At 44.6% G+C, this 6,202-nt stretch overlaps 1 long non-coding RNA gene across 1 annotated transcript; it reads left to right on the top strand.

Annotated features, from left to right (window-relative positions):
* Nucleotides 1-3,904: 3,904 nt before the first annotated feature.
* On the top strand, nt 3,905-5,353 carry LOC150044177 (uncharacterized). Its single transcript, XR_016533165.1, has 3 exons — nt 3,905-4,093; nt 4,643-4,732; nt 5,310-5,353. It is a non-coding gene; the product is annotated as an uncharacterized LOC150044177 (long non-coding RNA).
* The last annotated feature ends 849 nt before the right edge of the window (nt 5,354-6,202 follow it).

Genomic DNA, 6,202 nt, shown 5'->3' with positions numbered 1-6,202 from the left:
AGGTCTTCATTGGCCAATACCTGAACTTTGGTGCAAGTTGTATGGACAGCATGTATAGAACTGGGGCTACGACAGTGCAAGGGAAGGGTGTGCTAGGTCCCATGCAGAATGAGAAGAATTCACACCAAAACAGCATTCTGTTGGGGACCATGATAACTGACTTAACCAAAACTTTGGTTGAGCACAGAGAAGAAATGGACGATGCCTTCTCCATCTTAGAGATATAACATGGTACCTGACTCCCAGTGTCCTGAAGGGGAAACACTTTCAGCTTTATCTTAGGATCACAGGAGGAGAAAGAAATAGTAGACATTTTTAAAGGTGCCAAAGCCAATGGGGGTCGTGGTCTTTTCTGGTCACTTCTTGCTGGCATGGAGCATCAAGGAGTCATTGGGACTGGGTCTTTAGATTCCAGGTCTGCACTGGGCAGGGTGGTATAAGGGAAGCCTCTGCTTGTTGTAATAGACTGACCTTGACTTGTCCCCAGGTGGTGTCCTGAATGGGGGCTATTATCCTGAGAAAGAGAAACTTTTGAAAAGGTGAGATCAAGCAAAAAGCTGACAAGGTGACAGGGTAAGTTAACATGGACAACATGGGAGTACACACTCTAACCATAAATCAGGAAAGTTCCATTTAGAGCATAAGCCAGGTTGTGGCCCAATACAGGGAAGGAGGAATTTCCATATGACTTGAATGGGGACAGGAAGAGAGTGTCTAGGTAGGGGAGAGCGTGATGAACTTGTGGGGAATTACTAGTCAGAGACTAGGATTTGATATGAGTAGTTAAGGGCATAGTATGAGGCTTTGGTAGATGTCTAGATTACAGAGTTTGTATGGGAGATCCAGAAAGCTAGCTGACAAGGGTGTCTTGAGTCTAAGATTTACTGTAAATACAAATAGCAGGGAACAAAGCAAGAATGTAAGCTCCTGTCCAGTTAGATGGTAGACATGTATGAACACTAAATGGGCAAGCTAAGTATTTTTCTTGATCTCCCAGCTCCAGTTAATTTTGAAAGGGCAGGCACAAAGAGGCTTCATTTAGGATGTGACACCATCCCCTCTTACTTCTCTCCATGATTCCTCATTGCCAGGACTGGCTATGTCCCTGGATGGTTTGTCCCACATGGCATCTCTTTTGTCAGTCACGGGGTTGAACTCAAGACCTTGGCACTATCCCTGAACACTTCTGCTTGCATAGCATGCATGAAGACCGGGGTTTGATTCCTTGATACCACATACATAGAAAAAGTAGAAGTGGTGCTGTGGCTCAAGTGGTAGAGCTCTAGCCTTGACAAAGCCCAACACAGTGCTCAGGCCCTGAGTTTAAGCCCCAGGACTGGAAAAAAGAAAATTAAGAACTTGACAAACTTAATAGTATAGACGGACATAAAGACTACCATGCTGGTTTTACATCAGTGTATTAATGTTGACCTTATTTAAATCACAGCCAACTTAATTACACACCAATTTTACTCATAAGCTCTATCTTTAAGATATACTCATATCATCTGCTATATACTTGAACTTTTGGGGATTTATAAGACAATTTTTGATTTTCAAATCTTTTCTTATCCCAAGGAAACACTTCTTTGTTATTTTTTTAAATAATTTTTTATTGTGAGGATAATGTATAGAGGGTTACAGTTACATTTGTCAGGTAGTAGGCGCATTATTTCTCACACATTAATACCCCTGTTGTTTTTTTTCTCTCAACAAGCAGCTCATTGATAATTAACTCCTTCAGCACAAGGTTCACATTAGTTATGATTGTAGTCAAAAAGCAAATAATTTTTACACCATGATGACAGTTTTTAATGTGTTACAATGAGATTACTTTGAACATGTTCACACACACTTGTGCACAACAGCTTTAAGGCATCTTAGATCTTTTGAAAAAAAACAAAAAAGAAAATTGGTCCTAACTTTAGAACCACGTGGTTCTAAAGATGTAGCCAACAACAAGCAGAATTTAGCAGAGTCTCTATGCTTAAACAAACATTTATCACAAGAACAGAAAACTTTTAAAAACAATTTTGGCAATGAGACACATTAGCATATAAATTATCCTTTGAACACCTGGAAGAGTGAAGGCAAGTAAGCATGGTGGAAGAGTAGGGGTTTTATGAAAAACCCACCAAGTGTCTTTTGTCTTTTCCTTGGCAGGTGTTAATCTACTGGACCTATAGAGGGCATAGAGGATAGGAGTTTCCCCAGGGGCCTACAGCAGCCTCCTTAGAAGAGTTTTGCCGTAAGAGAGAGATTAAGAATCCAGATTCTAAAGAGAATAGACTTGGGAAAGAAAAATGAAACCAGTCATTTATTTTAGGTGTGTTACTCTAACTATTCCCGTTATGGGATTTTGAAGCAGACTGACAGTTTTTAGAGAATCTGAACCAGCTACAGAGAGGTAGAATGTACTTAATCTTTGCTAAGAGAATTTTAAGCCAGGACAGCTAGCCTTGACAGGAAATCTAGGGGAGGGGTTTCCCAGGACCCCCTTCTTAAGAGCACAAGTAAAGAGGCAAAGAGAGCTTGAGTGGGGGCTGTACATAGATTGCCTTTTTCACTTGTCCATGCACTTGTAGGAGTGTGTGTGTGTGTATTTACCTGTAAAATATCAGGATCCAGTGTTTCATGAAAGGGCCATGTGGACTCACTGTCCAGTGAATATTGGGCCAAATTAGGTCAGGCAAAAGAAAGCCTAGAGAAGACTCCTGAGGGATTTTAGATAGGCTCCCTCCCATGGTGAGTGCAAGAGCTTCCGTGGGCATCCCCAAAGGAACTCTGGTCAACTGACTGAGGGACCAAGCAGCAAAAAGCGTCTTCACTCACAACTGCTGGGTCCTGAATGTGCAAGGGAAGAACAAAATGGGTCAACACCATAAAGATGTTGGATCCCTGGCCTATACTGGCTGGGAGTGCCCTTGGCCTCCTTGGAACACAGCTCCAAGCTTTTACCCTTTTGTCCTGAGCCCTGAACTGTCACTCACCACTGAAGAGGAGGTGAATCAGCCTGTGTTGAATGTAGGAAAGGTCTCGGTCAGGAAGAATTTACCTTGGTGGTTGTCTGGATGGGCCTGAGCCTGGTATCAGGTCTCTGGGGGAGCTCAGATTCCCCCAGAATATGAGCTGGGGAAAAGCAAAACACCAAGAGAGCCTAGATCCAAGTCACTGCACCAATGAAAGCACCATCACGGAATGCAGACACAGAAGCACATACACAGAAAGGGGTTTATTGTCAGCAGAGGAGCTGACAAGGCTACTTCTTTCACCAGACGGACAGAAAAGGCCCTTGTCTTCGTCTATGGAGGTTTTTATAATCTACATGGGGCTAAGGGCAGGATTTCATGCAACATGTGAGAGCAGAGGATTCCATTATGGTGGGCTAAGATTTATGGCAGCTGCCCAAATAGTAGATAAGGGGGCCTGCTGTTACCATTTATGGCTGTGACTGACCAAATGGAATGTTACTTCAAGGTGAGGAGGGAGCACCAAAAGGGTTCTTTGTCAGCCAATCTGTCAGGCTAACAATACATAGAAGCAGCACATGACAGGCACAGAAGGTCCTGACAGGCAAAATGGTTTGTGCAGGATGAGAGTAATAGTGACAGATAAGGCATGGATCTGACCTAGGAATGGCTCCTAGAAGCTGAGACATGCCAGTAGCTAGGGCTAGCAGAGGATGTTGGGATTGGACAGACAAGGTGAACTGTGCTGTGGACTGTGTCTCCATGTGCACATTGTGATGTGGGAGGGGAGATGTCAGTCTCCTGTTTGTCTTGTGTGAGGAAGCAGCACAGGTCACTGGGCCCTGAAATGTGATCCTGCCTCCCTCAAAATGGAATATAACATGGAACCCCAATAGCAGGCAACCATAATTGACCATGAGTTCAGGTCAGCTCATTTGGTCTGCAACTCAGAAACAAGAATGATGTTCTCATGCTGTCTTTGCAGGTCAAGAAACTCAGGTCTCAGAAAAGAGAGGTATGGCTGCTTCACGGAAAGCTATCGACATTGGATCAGTGCCCAGCCACAAGGCCAATGTCTCAGATATTTTTCCAAGAAAACACCAAGGGAAAGACAGGCGACTCAGGTGAAGTATACTCACCACAGGAAACCTATCTAACCCCAGCCTGGCCCATACTAGAACCTTCGTTTTGTGTGCTTTCAAGTGTCTACACTGAGAGGTTATTTCTGTGTAGTTTCCAATCCAGTCTACCACAATTATCAATTTGAAGTGTGCTCCCATTCCCATGTTCATTTATTTTTTATTTTACCACCTTAGTGTGACAGTGTGTCAGCCCTGACATTGAATGTGTCGTATAATGTGTGGAGGCTAGAGGCAGGCCTCCTGGAGATGTTGGTGATGAACCTGATATCTGCCTACCAGAAAGGCAATATCTTCTTTGTTTATAACTTCCTCCACAACTATAGACAGTGTGGGACAATGGAGCAAGTGCTAGATATTCTGTTTAAAAAGGGAGTGTACACCCTTCAAACGCAGGACTGCTCAGCTCCTCTTGGCTGAGTCCCTCTCTGAGCCTTTGCTTCACTGGGTCTTCTCACAGGAACTTGGCACAAGACAAAGCAGTGTACACCCTGACTTAGGACTAGACCACCCAGGACATTTTTTTCCCCTCAGAAGCTACTGGAGCCTCCTCAGAAGTCTGCCTACTGAGAGGCGAGGATTACAGGCATGTGCCAGTAGGATCCAACTTGCACCCTCACCCGGGTGAGGCCCTAGGAAATCACATTTCCCACTAGTAAATAAGGTTTCAGTAGCAATCTTGGAGCTCTGTGGAGTACTAAAGGCAGAAGAAAGATGGGAGGGAGGGCAGGTGAAGTGGAGGCCAAATCACTACTAAGCCATCAAGGAGAATTATGTTGGCTTTACTTATCCATAAGCACAGAAGCATTTGCTTTTGTGTGTTCTAGTCCTGCAACTTGCACTCAGGGCCTCAGTATTGTCCCTTTGGTGAGTAGAGATAGCCCCATTTGAGCCACAGGTCCAACTCTGGCCTTTTTCTGGTTAATTGAAGATAAGTGTCTTTAGACTTATACTGACTAGCCTGGTTTCAAACTATAATGCCTCAGATCTCAGCCTCCTGATTCATTAGGATTAGAGCCATGTGCCACTGGCACACTTACTTTGGACAGATGCATATAAGCTTCTTAGCAGAATTTTCATGGAACCTTATAGACATATCCCTCCATTTGTCAATTTTATATTCCCATCGGAGACGTACCCAGGCCCACAGATGTCATGTTAGTTTAAACTATAGAGGTGACTTCCTCCTTTCCTCCCATAGACACAGATCCCTGTCCTAACTGTGAGGAAAATGAACAAGTGAAGAAGTAGACTTTGGCACAAAGAGAAGTTCTCTCCTTGCAAAATGGATACCTTTGAGACTTCTGATTCAAAGTACTAATTTCTTGTTTGCACACCACTTGTGGTTTCCACAAGGGGGTGGAGGCTTGGGACTTCAGTGAATGGCAGAGGACACCGCTGTGGGTGCGGATGTGTTCTCTCAGGGATGACAGGAAGGGCTGTGTGCAGAAAGTCAGATCCAGCGAGGAATCAACCATCTCATTGCCTGTCACAGTGAGAATGGTGGAGACTTGTCTTTCAGAAGCTTCTAGAGGCATGTTGTGAGGAGCATCCTGCTCCCAGGGTTCTCCTCCCGCTTCCCAACATGCAGGTCTGTGTATAGGACAGCCACAGCATGCGAGTCCTGACAGAAAGGGGCTAAGGTGGGAGGCTTGGGATGGGGAGGGTGGGCTCTCATTCTCCTTGTCACCCGTCTGCCCACAGCACCATTAGTTCCATCTTCACCATGTGGATAGAATTCTACCCTGATAGGTTCTTGAGCACAAGACCCAAGACACCGTGAAAGAACTCATGCACTACATCATGCTCAACATGCCCTCACCTGCTCCTCTGCATACAAATTCTTCTTTATGAGCTGGGGGAGCCTGTGATGAATGAGACCAAGAAAAAGAGGAAGGAGTTCTTGTGTAGATGCCTCAGAACTTGTGAGTAGGGATGGAACCTAAATATCTAGGGATGGCCCTGTTTGGCCAAGAGCCCTTAGTACTACCCAGGTTGTCAAAATGTCCTTTTAGGGATATTCTCTACCAGGTAATGTCTGTTCTCTTTTCTAAAGTATTGGGGCATAGTCACTAATTAGAAAGACTCTGCCTT

This window comes from Megascapheus bottae, chromosome 30, assembly GCF_031878675.1.
Source record: "Megascapheus bottae isolate mThoBot1 chromosome 30, mThoBot2.hap1, whole genome shotgun sequence".
NCBI classification, from domain to species: domain Eukaryota; kingdom Metazoa; phylum Chordata; class Mammalia; order Rodentia; family Geomyidae; genus Megascapheus; species Megascapheus bottae.
The sequence above is the reverse complement of the archived record's forward strand: the minus strand, read 5'-3'. Positions and strand labels throughout refer to the sequence as shown.